The sequence below is a fragment of the Castanea sativa genome, chromosome 5, assembly GCF_040712315.1.
Source record: "Castanea sativa cultivar Marrone di Chiusa Pesio chromosome 5, ASM4071231v1".
In the NCBI taxonomy this organism is placed as follows: domain Eukaryota; kingdom Viridiplantae; phylum Streptophyta; class Magnoliopsida; order Fagales; family Fagaceae; genus Castanea; species Castanea sativa.
Window position 1 is genome coordinate 53,254,207 of NC_134017.1, and position 20,741 is coordinate 53,274,947.

The 20,741-nt window shown below is 37.4% G+C and overlaps 1 pseudogene; it reads right to left on the reverse strand.

The window, feature by feature from the left end:
- Positions 1-422: 422 nt before the first annotated feature.
- Positions 423-19,637, reverse strand: LOC142635405 (uncharacterized; annotated as a pseudogene).
- Between the last annotated feature and the right edge of the window lie 1,104 nt (positions 19,638-20,741).

The following is a 20,741-nucleotide window of genomic DNA, read 5'->3' on the forward strand; positions in this document are numbered from 1 at the left end:
CTGATTTTTTAACTTGGGTTGGGTCCATCGACATGGCAGTAGTATACCGAATAGCCCGCCATGTCGTTTCCCCTTAAACTTTAATACCAACGTATATATAAACAAAAGCTATGTAGCCTAAACATTTGAGCGAGCAAAATATGTTCAGTTTGAAGAGAAAAATAAAGGACTTTAATGATAACTTGAATTTTGCTTATGGAGAACTACCAATTGCAAAGCCATAGAGCAAAGTAAAGATTTGAGAGTTGCATGAAAAATGGGCTTTACAAACCTAATCTTGAATAAGAATCTGACAGTTCTATCAATACTAAATTTGAAGATTCTGAATTCAACTTGACAACATTATTGGATAACCATGGTGTGAACTAATTGAACTTTGCAAAGAGCATGCACATAAGTTAGCTTTAACAACAAGAGCCATGGAATAAAATGTAAGGCATTTTGAATCCATCTGTGGAAAAAATTAGCACCTCAAAATTTTTGGAACTAGTGCATACACAAAAAAATCCCTCACTTAGCATACTTTCAATATATACATGCCAAGAATGTCAAAACCATGGGCAACGGCAACCTTACGGCTGTCTGACTGCCAGTCAAGGATGTAACTCAGCCACTTCTGTTGATATCTCTCAAGGTAACAACCAAGCCATTCTCAATCAATTATAAATTCCAAACCTTCTTCCCTAATTTGGCAGAAAGAGAGCACCCATTTGCATCCAAAAAGGCAATTATATTGGACTCGCTCTTGATATTTGCAGAGATAAAGCTTAAGTCACTAATGGCATCATGTCCATCTCACCTCATATGAAAGAAAAAACAAAACAAATCTTGTTTGTTTGGTATGCAATGCATCTAAATGACCACCCTAAAACAATAAAGACAATTTCAGCATAACAGTAAGTCATCTTATGGGAGAAAGATCCCAGATAGGCTTCAAATCATGGGAGAGATGAAGAACTATACTGATAATGATAGCATAAAGATACTAAAGAAATATAAATATACTATCAAAAAATTTTGGCACAATGATATTAACCCACAAATCCCTAATTATTACGGTTTATCAATAAAAACTAATAGGGGTTGAACCAAGGTTGTTAAAAACAAAATTCAACAAGCATAAGAACTAAATCAGCAGGATAATTAGTATCATGAGTGTGTTTTTTCCATCATGAACTTATGTCATCAAAAATCAAGTCTCGATTTCTCCTCCCCAAACAAGTTCATTGCTTTAGTACAAATACAGCTTCACCAGAAAACCTTGGCATCAATTCAAACAGATTGTATATAATTTTTGTTTCTTTCCACAATAATTTTAACTGAAGTTTACAGCACTCCTAGTATTTTTATTGGTTTTAAAATCTCCTTTTATCAACTTAATCTACCAAGTCATAATAAATTCTCCCATCAATAAACATCAGAAAAAAACTAGATCCAAGATATTCTCATCACTTAATTCTTGTCCCCCTTTTTGTTAGAATTATTTAAGTAAGAAACATACAACAGTTTCCTCCAATATATATATATATATATATATATATATATATATATATATATATATATATATATATATATATATATATTCCTCGCATTCATTATTGAAAGCCAATCACATGTACACTGGTTCCTTTTCTTTTTTCCACATTATATAACTCACATTCTTATGCACCCACTTTATCGTAAAGCTTGCTTTATCCCTTCTTCTTTTAACTTAAATTCTCCCCCAAATCATGATCAAGGATACGACAATGAATTGGCTACACTGTCAACACAACTATTAATGTTGATGAACCTGGCAACAACACATCATATTGTAAGTTAGCTGCTCACTACTTCTGAACAATGACAGTATTGATTCAACACTTAATATAGAAGAATGAGTGCATGCAATGTTTTTCACTCATCATAAGCCTATGTTGCTTCCCACTGTAGTCACATATATTATCAATCAATATGTAAAGCAACATGCTTTCTACTTATTTTAAGGTAAGTGGTGTGAAAGCAATAACTAACATGGAAAACAATTACAGTAAAAAATACTCAAACCCTGGGAATCACTCTCTCCAAAAATTGGATACAGCTGCCTACCAACCACCTCTCTCTTAACTCACAGAAGCAGGAGACTTGAGCACTAACTATGACTTTTTAAAAACACACAATTCAAGCTTCACAAACAGAATAATAGAGGATCCTTATTTTTTAAGCAAAATTATATTTCACCTTATATTGTAGTGGCGGAAACCCTCATGTTTCAAAAGTTGCATTTAAAAGGGGAGTAATGGGCTTTGACTCACAAACTGACTTACTCAAACTTCATCACCCATTAAAAAAACCCCCTAAATGCATTAGAGCTCATCCCTCCATCCAAAAATGTATTCCCTCTCTCTTAAGGTTTATAGGCTCAATTGCATCACTTCAAGTGCATCATCAACTGCAACACCTTCTATTCCTCCACCTTGAAAATGCCAACAAGCTTAAGATACACAAGCAAAGGGAGAGCTTTGGTGTGGGTGCACCAATTGATAAATGATTTTTTTTTGGGTGTTCGTTGAGTTTCCTGAACGTGGCTTTGCTTTTGTTGTTGGTGTGAGTATGGGGCCTTTGATGGGGTTTTTGTGCTTTATGAAAAGGTAATGTGTTGGTTTGATGAGGTTTAAATTGGTTGTTGATGGTGGCTTCAGTCTTTCAGATTGTTGGGGATAATACTGCTTGATGGGGGGGCTGTTGCTGGGCGGCTGGAGTCAATAGGATTTTGGACGTGGGGCTATAGAGGCTGTTGAAGAAATATGTGATAGTGGGATTGTCATTAAGTTGCCCAAATATTTTTTGGGGGGATGCCATGAGCATCTAAACAAAATTTTTTATTTGTTCCAAAATATTGCTTTTTGTTTTCTACATTCCAAATGAACTATACATTTCAACTCAACAGAAGATTTTTTTGGTTTTCATCTCTAAAACCAAGTTTTTTGAAACAGAAAAATGAACCATTCCCAAACATGCCCGTAAAATTTCGCATTCTTTCTACAAGTGGCCCCAATTTATAAACCCTGATCCATCTCCTACAGTTTGGTGCCTCATGAACTGTATCTCCAGCCAAATTTAAACTTTCCTGACTTAAAATGAAAGAAAAACTAATCACTTCTCCAAATCAAGAACTTACTCTCTCCAGGATAGCTTTCCCTCATTCATGCCTACAAACTACTCTTTTCAAAATTTAAAATTTTGTCTTGATAGATTAAAGTCACCCTTTCTTAAATCTCAAAACAGAAAAACAAACCAAGAACACCTTCACCTTCTCAGAATGCTAGATTGTTTTAAAATTCAGAATAATCAGGCAATGGATTGATATTGGTCTCAGAATGTAACATTATCCAAATGGATATCAGATGCCAGCTACCAAAACTAAGTGTAAATCCAGTTTGATATCACATATTTTCCTGATTGCATAACGCACAGTGGTCAAATTCCATTTATGTAAAAGATGGGCATAAGCAGATTCAGGATGTTATCTTGATTCTATAAAATATCATTGGGGAAGAACAATATTCTTTATGCAGGTCCAAGGCATGGTTATTAAGTCAAAAAAATTTCTGAGCGGTCAATGGTTGAAACTGAGAACCTAGGACAACTATATTTTTTCTTAGCTACTTGTTGCTTTGATCTTCATATAATAATATCAAGTACAACCAAATATGATAATGGGTTCAATTCTTGATTCTCCAGAGTCTAGAGACCGATGTCACCTTATACACATATATCATCCATCAGCAGATATATGAACACCTATGCAATTAGTTTCATCAGCCAATAAATTAAGTCTCAAAACCCATTCCATGGCCATATGAAGAATCAAATATTTAAAAATGGACAATGGGTAGAATTTCACACAGGACGGTGCAAAATCATTCAGGATAGTTGCAGAAAGAAAACAAGAAGGAAACCTTGCTAAGAAAAGCAATAAAGGAAGAACCAAGATAAGATGTTAAGAGATGGGAGGACTAATATGTGAAAGAAGAAAAAATGGACGTGAATGAAGCAAACATAGAAAATGTACCCTCATCATTTTCACCAGCCTGAGACCCTGACACAGAAATAGAACCACATACCTTTAAAATAATACAAAATGAGCAAGAGAGACGTATAAACAACTTTTATGGGATGTTGCGGCCAGTGATATAGCATCTGCAACCATCATGACATGATGAAGTTAGAGAAAGCTATAAAGCTGAATTCAATTTTTTTTGTACAAAATAATTTTGATGACCAACAGAGAAGTTTCTACCGGAATATCAGTTAAAAGAGCTACAAAAGAACTTGAAGTGAAACAGAGCACAGAAACAACAGCTAAACCTGAAACCTGCACAGAACAGAATACTTGCCAACAATATACATGGAACTGCAAACCCACTGATGGACATTAATAAGCAAGATAAATGCTACAACTACATACACATGGAGAAAAAAAGGATTTTAGTAGTATTATAAATTTATAATGGAGCCACCAAATGCATTATATCAACGCTGGCTGTGACACCCCGAAAATCAAAGAGAAAAACAAGACAATAAAAGATTTAGATACCTTTCACATTTCGGATGAAGCTCGCTCAGATCTAACTTTGCTCATTTTCAAGCATAATAGAAGTCCTGAATGGAACTCATAGCAACAAAGACAAAAAAAATTATATCCCAAGAAAATTAAAACAATGGAGGAAAAGAAAAGAACAAAAGGAGAGAGAGAGAGAGAGAGAGAGAGATAACAATAATTGCATTTTCGTTTTGACTAAACAGGTAGTCAATAACCAAGGTACCTTACTACTCCAAAGAAATGTAGAAAAGTCAGTTAAAATAAGTAATGGAAAACTTAGACTGCTAAAATTCTCCATCCCACAAACTGGTTCTTTCATGTACATTGAATTGGAAAATTATGACTTTTTATTTTATATTATATGATTCTTTTAAAAGTAATTTGAAATTTTTATTAGAAAGAGGAGAAACCTTGGTATGAGATCGTATGAGATGGAAAATGACAAAGAACGGGGATTTTACTATCCGCTCATATTATCACAAGTTACATGGATTTCCCTCCATTGTATTTCCATGGAAAGGTATTTGGAAGGTTAAGGCACCCCGATGGGTCTCTTTCTTTGTTTGGACAGCGGCATGGGATAGGATTCTCACAAGAGATAATTTGAGGCTTAAGGGATTTGACTTCGTTGATTAGTGTATTATGTGTCGTTGTTGTGGATAAACAGTGGATCATTTGTTGTTGCGTTGTGGAAAGGCCTATCGGCTATGGTGCTTTGCCTATAGAACCTTTGGGATTTCATGGGTCCCCTCAAGTACGGTATCGGATTTTCTTTTTGGCTAGTGGAATTGGTTGGGGAAACATTCATCTCACATTTGAAATTTAGTTCCTTTGTGTTTGATGTGGTGTATTTGGAGGAAACGCAATCGGCAGACATTTGAGGATTTGGATAGATCTGATGACCAACTGCTTGCACTTTTTTCTGGTTCCCTTTTTTATTGGGTTAGGGCTTGGGAACTCACATCTAGTGATTCTCTTCCGTTATTCCTTAGCTCTCTTCTTCTTTGTAGTTAGTGTCTTTTTGTTTTTGATTCTCTGTCTTTGCTTTTACTTTTGATATTTTAGTGCTATTTTGCATTTAGCTTTTTTAATATACTTGCCTTTTACCTATCAAAAAAAAAAAAGTTTTATAAAGAGTCTCCTAAAATATTACAAACAAATATTGTCAAGGAAATCCACAAAAGAAAGAGAAGTGATGTTGCTGGTCGCATTAGGTCAATCACAACAGATTATGCAGAACTACACATTTTTACTTGAGAGTAGGTAACTCAATGCTGTTGAATGTAAGGCTTTCTCTATCAGCATAAGGCAAAGCAGGGCACCACTCCAAATTTGCACTGATTCTATGTTTTCCAAACATTCATTGCCAACAAAAAAAACACAAGCAGTATCACACATATAACTGAAAACATCTCCAAAAAAGGAAAAAAAAAAAAGAGATCAAGTCCTTGGCAAGTGCACAATGAAGTAGCATGTGATCAGTAGCCTCCCCCAGCTCCTTATGCACATACAAAAGTGATCCACTAGAATGATATTTTGTTTAATCAAGTTATGCACAGTTAGATTTTTTTTTTTTTTTTTTGAAGATGTGGAACCTCACCAAGGTAGAGCCCTTTGGACCCAACCCTAGGGAGTAAACCATGGATACATAACCCCACCCTCCAATTAGAAAATTTTCCCAAGGCTGATGTCCAAAAGAAAAAGGGTATCCTTTCTAGAAACTCTAAAACCCCCAAATACTCCACAGTAATTTCATGCCAGTAGATCCTCTTAATGCCTCATTATGCAAAGTACACTGGATAGACCACCAAGCCTTATCTTTCAATGTAACCTATCAGCCACTTCAGTTTTGGCATATTAGAATATAGTAGATTGAAAAGAAGGGAAAATGCAAAAGCACCCCTGAACTTAGGATCAAACTCAAACTGAATCCGTGGTCTTTTAATTCAAAATTATAAACCACTGAAGTTTGGGAAATTTTCAGATTGATCATTCAGTCTCACTTTCATAAGCTGAACCGACGTGTTTATGTTAATAAAAAATTATTTTAAAGCAAAATTTAATTCTAAAATCATTTTAAAATTAATTTGAATTTTCCCCCTTTTTTCTTCTTCCTCGCAGCCCTCTACTGCCACACAAACCCCCGCCCCCACAACCACCAACAACTCTGGTAACCAAGAACCACCACCAAATCCAGCCATTCCACGAAACTAGCAACCTCATTCTCCCAATAACCAACCAAAATAAACTTTGGATCTATCTCATCCCAATTCATGTTATTTAAACAAGTCATTTGACTATTAAGTAGGTCATGTGATTAAAAGTACACGTGGATGCTTCTTTGACTTGGGGCAAAGTGGGTTGGAGGAACTTTTCTCCAAACCAGGTTCAAGGAAAATTCTGTCCATTTAGCAAAGTAACACCTCAAACCATGTTACCCTAACAAAACAAATCATACCCCAAATTTATTCTGCTTCACAAGTTCAGATTTTGAATGTTTGGCAGTCTTATTAGTAAAGCAGAATTGCATATGGCAGGTATTGCACAATGTACAGATTGTAGATGGCGGCAGTAAAGCGGAAGGTAGAAGATTTGAGTGAAAAGCAACAACAACAACCAAACCTTAGTTCCAAACTTTTGGGGGTTGGTTATGGTTCCTCAACATATTAATCAAGATCGACGACATGTATTCTCTACCACTATTCTATCCGAAGTCATACTCTCTATTATTTCCTTAATTGACATGTCATTTTCTACTATTTTTACTAATATTATTCCTCTTCCTCTACGTTTTTTCATTCCATCAATTTGTTACAACTCTCTTTTTCACCCGTTCATTATTGCTCTCTTTCGAATATAACTAAACCATCTAAAACAACTCTCCCTCTTCTTTTCATTAAAGGTGGCCCCTTATCTTTAAGCAAATATTCACATTTCAAATTCTATCTTTTGGTTCATTTACAATTTCCATTAATCCATCTTAACATCCTCAGCTATACTCATTTTATGAATATTTTGCTTCTTAATAGCTCAGCATTTAGTATCATAGAGATGTTAGAAGTATGCGGATAAATTCACCATATCCTAATAGCTTAAGCTCTTATCTTATGATTCACATCCTCTTTGATCTCTCCGTCTTCATGAATTATTGATCCAAAATATCGAAAGTTCTTGCTCTTTAGTATCTCTTAACCATAAATTCTTACCACCTTTTCATCTTTGTCTCCACTTTTACTAAAATTACATTCTATGTACCCTATTTTAATCCTACTTAATCAAATATACTTTAAAATAAATCAAATGCACCACAAGTGATAGCCTTTTCCATCCACGAGGGTTATAATTTCAAATTAGAAGATCTTGGGCTAGTTTGATTTTGACTTTTTTTTTTTGATAAATAACGTAAGAGTATTATTAATAATAATAAAGGAATTGTCAAACCGAGTACATAGGGGATGTACTAATGATGCAGAAATCATGAAACAAGAGAACAACGGTCAAGAAAAATAGAGAAGGAAGAAAAGGAAAAATGAGAAAAAACCACACTCCATTCGAAGAGAGTGTGTAAGAAATAAGACTTAATCTCCAACAAAGAGCGTTCGCAACCCTCAAAACTTCTAGCATTCCTCTCTCGCCAAATGCACCAAATCAAGCAGTGAGGTACCAACTTCCAAATATCAATGTGACGATGTCTCGCAAACTTTCCTTGCCAAGCCTCAAACACCTCAAGAACAAACACGAGGCATAACCCACTGAATACCAAACAAGCAGAAAACCAGAGACCACAGCTCCCAAGCTATGGTGCAATGAAGTAGAAGATGATCCACCGACTCCCCACACCTCTTACACATAAAGCACCAGTCAAGCACAATCACTCGTCTTTTACGAAGATTGTCTGTTGTTAAGATCTTACCTAAGGAAGCAGACCAAGAAAAGAAGGCTACCCTTGGAGGAGCCTTCGATTGCCATATCATTTTCCATGGAAAGGAGACAGGAATATGAGGATAGAAGGAGCTGTAATAATCTCTAACCTCAAATCCTGTATTCCTTGGTACTTCCAACAAACCTTATCCGGTCCAAACCCTCTCACCGACGAGGAGTAGAGTAGCCCCATAAACCGATCAAAGGCTTCTTCTTCCCAATCTTGTGGAGGACGACGAAATAGCACATTCCAGTTGAAACCTCCCAGCGACCACCCCATAACTTCACCACCGAGGAGTCCTTGGACCTACTAATACAATAAAGCTCCGAAAGGCCTCTGGAGAGTACAATCCCCACACCACACATGCTTCCAAAATTTCACTCTAGTACCTTCCCCCACATCATAAACCAGGAGTTTAGAGAAGTTCAACCAGCCACTTCTAATATATCTCCACAAGCTTACCCCATAGGGACTTGTCACTTTCTTCGAACACCAACCACCCCAAATATTCCCATATTTTGCCTCTATAACCCTCCTCCAAAACGCATCAGTCTCGGTTCCATACCTCCACAACCATTTACCTAGTAAGGCAGAATTAAAATTACCCAACTGTCTTATACCCAACCCCCCATCCTGCAAAGGCCTACAAACCTTGGCCCAATTAACTAAATGCATTTTAGGTTCACCACCAATCCCATCCCACAAAAAGTCTCTCTGTAATTTCTCCATACGCTTGGCCACCTTCCCCGGTAAAGGAAGTAAGGAAAGAAAGTATGTAGGTAAAGACGATAATGAGCTTTTAATGAGTGTCACCTTACCCCCTTTAGATAAATACATTCTCTTCCAACCTGCTAATCTCCTCTCCATTCTCTCAAGAATCGGGTTCCAAACAGATAAATCCTTAAATTTTGCACCTAAAGGAAGGCCCAAATATTTCAAGGGCAGAGAAGACTGCCCACACCCCAACAAACCAACCAAATCCTCCAAATTGGATACGCCACCAACAGGTACCAGCTCAGATTTCCCTAAGTTAATACGAAGCCCAGACACCTCCTCAAATCTAGCAAGAATCGCCCTCAAATTAGCAATCTGAGAAGGTTCAGCATCACAAAAAATCAAAGTGTCATCTGCAAATAGAAGGTGAGACACCATCACCGACGGAATGCCGTATTGCCCACGTAAAAGCCCGAGAATTGCCCATGGAGGCAGCCACATCCAACAGACGACTTAATGCCTCCATCACAATATCAAACAACAATGGGGATAAAGGATCCCCTTGCCGAAGCCCCCTAGAACTTCCAAAGAAATCAGTTGGGCTACCATTGATTAAAATGGAAAACTTTACAGTTGAAATGCAATACCTTATCCAATTTCTCCATTTTTCGAGAAACCACACCGCCTAGCATATACAATAAAAAATCCCAACTCACATGATCATATGCCTTCTCCACATCCAACTTACAAAGCACACCTAACTCCCGACTTCAATCTACTATCAATACATTCTCCGAAGCAATCAAGACGGAATCCAAAATTTGTCTCGCCCTTCACAAAAGCATTTTGTGAACCTCGAGATAATTCCATGCGCCACCCTACGAAGCCTATTAGCCAAAACCTTAGAAATAATCTTATACACCCCACCAACTAAGCCCATAGGCCGATAATCCTTTACCTCCACAAGATTCACTTTCTTAGGAATAAGGGCTAAGAATGAAGCATTAAGACTCTTCTCAAACACCGCGAGTATGGAAATTGTGGAATACAGCCATAATTTCGCTTTCAAGACACCCCAACAAGATTGAAAGAATGTCATGGAAAAGCCATCCGGGCCAGGTGCCTTATCACCATTAAAGTCATGGATCACCTCGAACACCTCATCTTCCTCAAAAGGCCTATCTAGCCAACTCGCATCTTCCACCGAGATGCTAGAAAAGTCCACATCATCTAAGACCGGTCTGTGAGCCACATCCTCAAAGTAAAGCTGCCTATAGAATTGAGAGATACAATTTGCTATAGCAGCAGGGTCCGAAGACAACACCCCATCCACCATAAGCCTATCAATAGAATTAACCCTCCTGTGAGAATTAGCTATACGATGGAAGAACTTAGTATTCCTGTCTCCTTCCCTAACACAAAGAACTCTAGATTTCTGCCTCCAACAAATTTCTTCCAACAGGGTAGCTTTCTCTAAGTCTTCACGAATTCTTCCCATATCCACTCTTTCCTCCGCTGATAATCCCTGATTCTCCTCCCTACTCTCTAGAACACTAAGTTCCTTCCACAAGTTTCTAATCCGAACATCCACATGACCAAACCCCTCCACATTCCATCTTTTCAAGTCATTTTTAAGGAGCTTTAATTTATTAGCCAAAATAAAACTCGGCGCACCATGAACCTGATAGGAATCCCACCATGACCGTACCCTATCCACAAAACCTTCATCCTTTAGCCACATATTCTCAAATCTAAATGGCATACTCCCTCTCTGAAAAGATCCACCCTCAAGGACAATTGGAAAATGATCTGAGCACAATTTAGACAAACTCGCCTTTGAGAAACCGTTGGAAATTTATCCTCCCAATCTGCGTAAAACAAAAATCTGTCCAAAGCCTCTAGCCTTCGCGCTTCCCTAGAATTAGACCAAGTGAAGGTACCTCCTTGCAGTGGCAAATCAATAAGACCTCGTTCCGAGATGAAGTTAGAAAAATCCCTCATAGCAAGGAGTGAAAGAAGGGAATCTAACCACATTAAAGTCACCACCCACACACCATGGGACGCTCCACCAGCTATTCAAGCCACAAAGTTCCTCCCATAATAATCTCCTATCTCGGTATAAATTAGGCCTATAAACACCCGTAAACGCCCATACAAGCTGATCTGACACACTTGTAAACTTACAAGAAACCGAAAATCTCCCCACTGCTTCCTCCATTTTATTCACTACCCGAGTGTCCCACATCACTAACACACCACCAGAAGCACCACATGAACCTAAATAAGACCAATCAACATGATGTCCACCCCACAAGCTACGAATCACGGCTCTATTAATTAGCCCCATTTTGGTCTCTTGAAGACAAACCACATCTGGCCCCCATTTCCTAATCAAGTTTCTAACCCTGAGCCTTTTATCCTGCTCATTCAACCCTCTAACGTTCCAAGAAATAATCTTCACCTTCATTGATAAGACACAACTGCCCGCTCAGAACTTGCACCCCTAACTTTATTTGTATCAGACTCAACATTTAAAGATGACAACAAATTCTTCAACTCCCTCTCGACCTTCTCGTCCGACTTAACCAACATCTTCTCGACCACCCACCACAAGTTTCCGCCTTTCTTTTTCCCCCGGCCTCTATGGCTAATAACACCCTGATCGCTCCTCAAAACCTTCCGTGAAGTTCCCACGATTTCTTGAAAGCCTTTATCCTATTGGTTACCCATTGCGATAGATGGCAATTATCCACACACTCCTTACACCCAATCTCCTTCAATGGACTAGACTCCAACTCCAACGGCCCTTCGCAGCCAAAGGAACCACAACTAAAGGCTCATCACCTCCCTCACAAGACCTCAACCTTACATCGACTCCCACAGCCTCACTCATCGTCCCAGAACCACAGTCAAGGAATCCACTAACCCCTCACTCTCATCCGCCCAATTAACCCTCTTCCCTTCATTTGTACAAGAAACATTACTTGGTACACCCTCTCCCTCTAAACTTGAGCAAACTGACATACACTCGGAGAACGGTATAGTGACGTGGGAGCACTAATTGCCGACCATCACGCATTTGTAATATCCAATCTTTGGAATTACCCCAAGACTTATCCAAGTCTCCAATCAAGTCCGAAATAGATGGGCCAGTAATGGAACTCCCACAAGGTCGAAAGAACCGAACCTTCAAAACGCATGAAATCCTCATCCCCTTCCTCTCGATGCCACCGAAGAAGACAAAGACACCCGCCTCCGACACTATCGGATCTTCCGTATTCATTACCCGTTCCGATATCATGACCGATGACACCTCCGCACCAATCTCGACTCACACCGCGTACTGGTCATCGACACCCTGTTCGCGGGAGACTCGGGCCACCGCCGCCGGACCCGTTCGCCTCGGGGGAGGCGGCGCTAGTCGCTTCGAACTAGGCCGAGCAACGGCATGTTCAAACTCCGTCACCGCTACATCAAACGGTACCGTCGACAACATCTTAGGTTGCTCCGAGGTGGTGGTTGGGAGCCATCGAGCCTTCGGCGTCATCGCAACTTGCTCCGATATCTCGGGTGTGAGCACCGAGACCTTCGACGACGTTGCGGGAAGCTCCGATGCGATGGGTTTGGCCGTTGAGCACCTAACCTCCTTCGGACGCTGATCTCGTTACTACCCGAGCTTGTTGTAAACCCATTCCGATCGAGAGGACTCCAGAGCCCGTGGGCCACTATGAGAACTTTCTCCAATCTCAAAGACAGCGGTACCGGACCCGTGCCCAAACTAATGTCTTTATTACCCAACAAGGCCGAGGCATTCCTCTTGGATGGGCTCAAACCCACTACGTTATTAGTATCACCTTTCCTTGGTACCCATCCGCGCCTTGTCGACCACCCTTACCGCATCCCAAGATACCCGCCTCTTCCCATATTCATTCACACTCACTGTCAGCCCTCTCCCCAGCCAACATCCCTTCCTAAAATCACGCAACTTTCCAAACTCAACCATTTTTGAATTCAAACTAATCTTCAAAGGATTCTTGCAATTAATTCCTTCCGGGATTTTCTCCTCACTATTATTCTTGCCATTAATATCACCTACTCCACCCTCACCACCACCCACGGCGTCGATGAAAACTACCAGCATGAGTTTCAGAAACTACAACCTGAGTGTGAGATTTGTCACCTGGAAACTCCTCATTATTCATCACGAAGCCAGCCTTAATCTTATCTTTGTTAAGGGGCTGCTGATCATATTTCAACCTTGCCTGCGCTGGATCTCTAACAACATCCACAAATGACCTGGTAGGATGATGTATTAGGCTCTGCTTAAATCTATACGGTACAAACTTCAACCCACCCAACGCATATCGAGCAGGTTCCAACATCCTCCGTAATTCAATCCCAAAAGTTCTCCATCCTGTTGTAATTTACCGGCTGGAATAATGATATTTCGCCGCTGCCCACCAACCTTAAGCTCGTCATCGATACAACCGCCCAAAAGAATTGGACCCCCGTTGCAAAGTGTACGCAGTAGCACCTTCCCTAAGAGTGAAGAATTGCTTAGAGCTAGCCCCAATCACAATGTGTTCCAGATTCCGCAAAGTCCAAAGCGCTGCACCCTTGCCCATAAACACCGATTGCATATGGTATTTGCCCCGTTCAAAGATCTTAAGGGAGAAAACATTACCTCCTTCCTCAACCACGAACTGAAACAACTTAGATTCAATAAAGAAACTACGGAATCCCCCCATACTAATCCTAATACATAAAAAACTAAAACAGTATTTCTGGCTAATTCGAGGTAGCCGGGCCTCAAGAAAACTAAGAGCTAGATGGAAGGTACATAATCAATGACCCTTTCTAGTCGGGACTTTTATTATGATTCATGATTAATCGAAATTTTGACAGCCGGTTTTGAGTCTCCTTAAACAATAATGTGATGTTGTGATGCTTTTACATTCAAGATCATGAAACAAACACATGCACAATCCTCTCTCACAGTTGACAAAAAAAAAAAATTTAAGAAAATATTTTTGAAGGAACCCTTAAGAAGTGATTGTACATTATTTCGTTAGGAACAAAACTCTTATTGTTCATTGGCACTAAAAGGCTAGGAGAAGTCCAAGTCAAATGCCCACTATCTCAATTATCGAATGATCAAAACTAAAGGACCAAGAGAGAGACCGTTGTGACTTTTTACATTAAAATCTTCAAAGATCCATGAGAGAGTCAGTTTAAATTGAGAAGAAGAAGAAACACATTGATTTTGACTTTTAAGTTTTAAGGCTTTTGCATGTTTCCCAAAAAATAACCCACCAACTCAAGTTCCCAATCATGAAAGGCACAACTAAATCTAAGATTCTTAGAATGGATCCCTCCTTTTTTTTCCCTTGTTGAACTTTAAACAAGAATGTACAGAGGTAACTTTATCCACAAAAATCACAAATAAGTCAGGGAGTAATTCTTTAATAATGGTGCGTCCCCACACCACACATCATTCCAATTAGGTTTGATATTTGTTTTATTTGGTGACTAATAACAACACATTAATGATAGGGAATTAACGTAGTTGAACCTAAAATTTGCCATAGTAACATGAATATATTAGGAGACATCCTCATAGACAATAATATGATGCAGGAAGAAATGAGTGGCAAAGAATAATAAAATTTCTTAAGGGAAATCAAGATAGAAATACAAAAGTAAGAAGGTGGGAAAGACTCAAGACATCACTTACTTGAGGAGAGCGACTCAATCAACCCCTCTAATGGTCTACTTAGGGACTAACTCACCAACTAGAGAACCATTCTTTCAAGAGAAGCTCATAAGGCTTGCACCCAAAAATGATTCAAATCCACTCTCTCTACCATTCTCCTCACATTTACAAGGCTTTATATAGTATCCCACTAGTGATCAACTTAACATTTTTCAGCTTCAAACATAATCATCTAAATAATCTAATTTTGAAATTGAAATAACTCAGTAGCACTGAGAGAAATCTTCAATTCTGATGCCATAATACACAAAAGGCTAGCAGCACTAAGTCACAATACCAAAGAAAGAAATAGGTAATATACAGATACAGAAATTTAAAAAAGAAAATGACCATTAAAATGTTGTTGCTCACCATAACATGCTAATGCTCCTCCTAATAAAAGTATTGCTATGGAAAAAAAGTCTACATACACCTGCATGATGAGTAAAATCATTGCCACATGGCTTCACTACATGTTAGTTATAAACAAAAACCAGAAATCCTCTATATCATGTAGAACACTAAACCTACTTTACCATGAGAAAAGACTTTCATTGAAATTTTAAAGCAAATTACTAGAAGAATATTCTATAATTACGTTAAAAGTCAAGCCACTAAGGCTAGTTTCTATACAAGCATGAGATGTAACAGGCAGCGGAACCATTTCTTACTAGCACCCAAATCTAGTAATAGGGCAATCGATTGTTCTATCACTAAAATAGTGTTGGTCTAGTATCCAAAATTAACAACAACAAAAAAATTGTCGAGCAAAAGATGAGAACGAATAATTAATACAAGTTACCCATTTCAAGTCAAAAGATAATTTTACTTATCCAAAAAAAAAGTCAAAACATAATTTATAAATACTTGCATAACCTCTCTCTAAAGCCACTATTCTAACCACTAGATCTACAAAAATCTCCTTAACTGCTAATAAAAGAGTTTTTTCTTCTACCAGCCCAACTTCTATATCTCTACTTTCACAAACTGCAACTGGAATCCTGACTAATTTACTGTATAAATTTACAGCTGTTATTTGCCCCAACTAGGTTACTAGAGATCTCATTTATAACAGATATTTTCCATCAATAGCTCATTATATATCTTTCCGGAGGTCTAGAACACAATAGTTACATCGGTGCAGCACGACTGATCAAAATTAAATAGACAAACATTAAGATGCTTTAATTTATGTTGCAGTAATGATGACTACATACAGTTTAACGTCAAACAAGTAATCTGTTGAAGAACTTTAACTAGTATTATATGACAATATCAACAGGGAAAAGTAGAACAAAAATTACTGTGTCCATACCCGAGTCACAACTGCAGAATCAACAGAATTCTTTCCCATCCCAATCCAGATTATTACAGCACATGCCAACATTACAACAAAAACTAGCACAGTAACCTGGTAAATAAGCAGTGTAAACAATAGATTTGGATAGGTTAAATTTTCCAATGATTATGTGACAATAAAATGAGGAATAATACAGAAATAACCAATCTTAAGAAGCAAGGGTAGATACTCAACAAGAAGCTTTTCATTGTAGCCATACCAACATTACAATCCTTTGGCGGCTTCCAACATGGTGAAAGCGGAGGGGAAAACACTTTCTATGAGTATCTGTTTTAGATGAACTTGACTTATTTGAGGTCTTATTCAATAAAGCTTCCTGAGAACTGCTGCCCTCATCTTCAACGTCCTCATCATTTGCCCGATGGCAAACGCCAACCCTATAAAAAAAACCCACCGGAGAAGCATAGAATATTGCTCACAGGAAACACTAGTCTGAAAGAAAAATTGTATGGCTATCAACTTGAAAATGAAAATATTCAGATATAACTAATTGAATGTAATCTTTTGATTATGAAACCATTGCACTTGCGGATATCTTTTTATGATGACTAATGGAAAACAAGTCCATAGAAATCAGTTATTGACATCAGTCCCAAACTTGTTGTGGAGCAGATTTATGCAACCCTCATCCCACCCCACCACAAACACCCCCCCCCCAAAAAAAAAAAAAGAAGAAGAAGAAGAAAAGGCACTATTTTAGATGTAATCAAATTTCGAGAAGCAAATAGAAGCGCTGATAAGCTTGCTAGACTGGGAGCTGTCCAGGACAGTTGTTTTGAGATTTTTACCCGTCCGCCTGTGGACGTGGTTAGAACACTTAAGGCTGAGTTAGATGGTTTGTACTTAAACAGGTGTGCCCTGAGACTTTGTATTCGGTTTAGTTGTTGCAATAAATCTCATGTTTACCACAAAAAAAAATATATATATATCCAACGTTACTGATGAAACTTCAGAATGGAAATTAATAAAGACATCTTAATGATTTTTTTAATTGATAAGTTACACATGTACCAAATGGGTCTTGAACCCATGACCTCACCTTCCATCCCCTTATTATTATGGGAGAAGGAAATGCTAAATTGAGCTATAGGTCATTGGCTTCTTTGTTAAGGCTATTTTATTGATAATGACAATTTTTTATGAAATTCTGTTTGCACTGAAGCTGTATTCATCTATTATGAAATGAATAAAAAAACACATGCACTGTTGAAATACACGCACGCACACAACAGATTCATCATCCACATGCTACCAATATTATACTTGAGTTCATGGAGGTTAACAGTTACAAGATGAATCCAACAGCATGTGACAGTTGTAGACAATAGATTGAACTTCACTAGAAAAGCATGGGATAGGAAAGAAGCAGATAAACTCATGTAGCTTTATAAACTGCTGTTGCATATTAAGAGAACTTCAGGAGTTGCAGAGAAAAGCAAAATAATGAATTCAAAACATAAAAAGATCATTGATGTTGAGAGCTCCAAACACACAACTTCAAACTCAAGTTGAAGGAATCAAGAAAGGTTGACCAACCCCTAAAAAGCTTTCCGTTCCAGTATTCATCAAAGTTCAATGCATCAGAACCAATCTCCTCAAACCACAAGGATGAATTTTGAATGGTCCTATTTCAAACTCTTAAAGTATGAATAGATAAATAATAGAAGAAGAAAGAAGTCTCTACTCCCCTATGTTTTAAGCATCTTTAGACAAGCTGAGCAATCTCACTAACAGTGTTTTCTACTCCTTTGTTTTGTTCTTTAATTGGTTTGGTAAAGATTGTTGGGGGGGGGGGGGGGGGGGGTTGGGAAGAGGATGGATAGTAGATCATAGTTGCCATCCAAAACTTTAACAACAAATTGCTATTGATATTGCCCGTCATTCCACTTCCTTTTAAGAACCCTTTTAATTGAAAGATGCATCTGTATAATAATTTTAAAAATTGGCTATAGCATCCATGATTCAAAGGAAAATTCATGAACTCAAGAATTCATTCACATTCAAATAAAACTATCCCGGGTAAATTTAGAATATTGCAATAAAAAATAATAATAACATACCAGAATGATAAAAGTATAAGAAATGCTGCAAAAAACAGAATTTTGGGGAAAGCTGCAAAGCAAAAATTTGCACAATTCAAATATTTTAACCAAGCTCTTAAAATGGGCATCTATTCAGTAATTGAGTCTGACGACATACCCATGAGGATAAAACCACAAGAGTTTGACCAGCACGGCCAACCCTTGCATGTAGCAAAAAGAGTTAATACAAAATAAATTAAGTAACCTGCAATGGAAGAACATCAATTAAAGCTTCAGTTTGAATCGAGGAGTGGTAAGAGTCAGAGTAGAAAAGGAACAAAGAGCAATCAAATATGGAATGAACAGAAAACAATAATAATAATAATAATAATAATAATAATAATAATAATAATCTGCAGGCTGAAGCACTCTGATAAGTAAGAGATTAGAAATAAATCATCTAACGAGAAGCTGCCTCATGAAAGCCATGATGTGACAAATTTCAAGTTGTAGACACCAAAGATATTACAATGCATCAGTTAAATGGTACAAGTAACTAAATATAGTTTCCCCAAAACCTGAAGAAATAAAGAAAGCCCAAAGCATGTCTAATATCCAAAGTTCATGAAATAAAAGAGACATTCAAAGTTTTTAGCAAATAAAAAGACCAGCATTTATGGATTAAATCTTCCATTTAACCAATCAATTTTAACATCCTGAACTAGAGACAAGAAAATAGCTATCTTGATAAAGTGTATGCCTCTTAGCATGGAAAAATAATTTTCCTTACCGTTACATTCATACAAGACTCAGCATAAAGTGTATGCCTTAATAAGATTCTTCATTTTTTTTTTTCCTTTTTATCAATCATTCAATGTTTTCGCGCATAAGCGCAAATTATAATATAGTATATATTTAAAGCTAAAATCATGGATTTGATGGGTATAGACTTGAATAAATAAATATATATATATATATATATATATTCCTTTTAGAAGAAATTATCAACCAAAAAGAATATTAAAAAAAAAATCGGAAGTAAAAATGTATGTGTTTCAACAAATGGTAGTAGCATCTAGCATGAATAACAAATGGGGTGCTTATGTCATTTCACACTTACACATCTATTCCCCCTTGTTTTCTCTCAGACTTGGAACTCCCAACTTATTTGATTTACCTGAACTTAGATTGGGAAGAATTATACTACTGTAGAGAAAGCAGAAAATAGGAAGCAAAAGGTTCCAGGCATCTCCATTTTGAAGAACCACTGTTGACAATGTCATCAAATGAATTCTTAAAGATTGAGGCCCCTACTTCAAGCCATTTTCTATCATCTTTCTCCAAAGCAATTATGCATTTTCATCTACTTCTTTTTGGCCTTTACTTCTTTTACTCGGTCTCACTAAACTTTTGCTTTCTTTTTATGTTACATTTGATTCATTCCTTTTGTTGGCAGACATATGTTCTCAAAATGCAACTGTCAAGGGTGCACGCAGAAAGTAATAAAACTCCTCCGAAAAGTTGAAGGTGCTAACATTAATATATTCAAATTTCTGAACTGTATTTTTTGAAAAGGAGAAACTTCATTTTATATTACTCCTATCAGTTATGTAATTATTGTGATCATTACTAATCAAGCAATTGTTAAAATTAGTGACTCAGCATAATTATTAACATTCAAAGAAAATGTAAATTGGACAAAAACTCAAACAAGCATTATACATATACATATATATCAAGGTAGTCAAAGGCGAAAGGCAACCTTGAGGCGCCAAGGCCTTGTATCGCCCGAGGCCTGAGATGACAAAAAGGCACTAGCCCGAGTAAAGCGAGGCGCCAAATTCTTAATATATTTATTTTACATATAGAACTTCAATCATATATACCTAGTGTATTATAATACTATAATGAAGTGTTTTTCAATGTGTAGCATGAAGAAATTAGGTCTATCAAATTATTTCAAAATAGGATTAACATGGTTTAGGCTCTATTAGTTAGTTCTAACAATACATTTTACAATAAGCTTTTATATAACAATAAGTTTTACAAAATAAATTTGTAAATTAATTTAACTAACAATAGGTTTTATAACATGCCTTTTGAAATTAATAGTCTAAAAATAAGTTTCACAACAAACTTCTATAAAATAATTATAAAAAAAAAAAAAAAAAAAAATTGAGGCTCTCGCCTTAGCGCCTTTTTCATGGCTTAAGGCGGTTGCCTTTCTCGCCTGGCTCTAAAGGCGCCTCGCCTTAGAGCCTTAGTGGCGCCTCGCCTCGCCCGGGCGCCTAGGCGAGCGCCCGGCTCGCCTTTGACTACCCTGATGTGTATATATATATATATTCTGTAAGATCAAAATCCAAATATAATGTTCACTCAATCTTGTG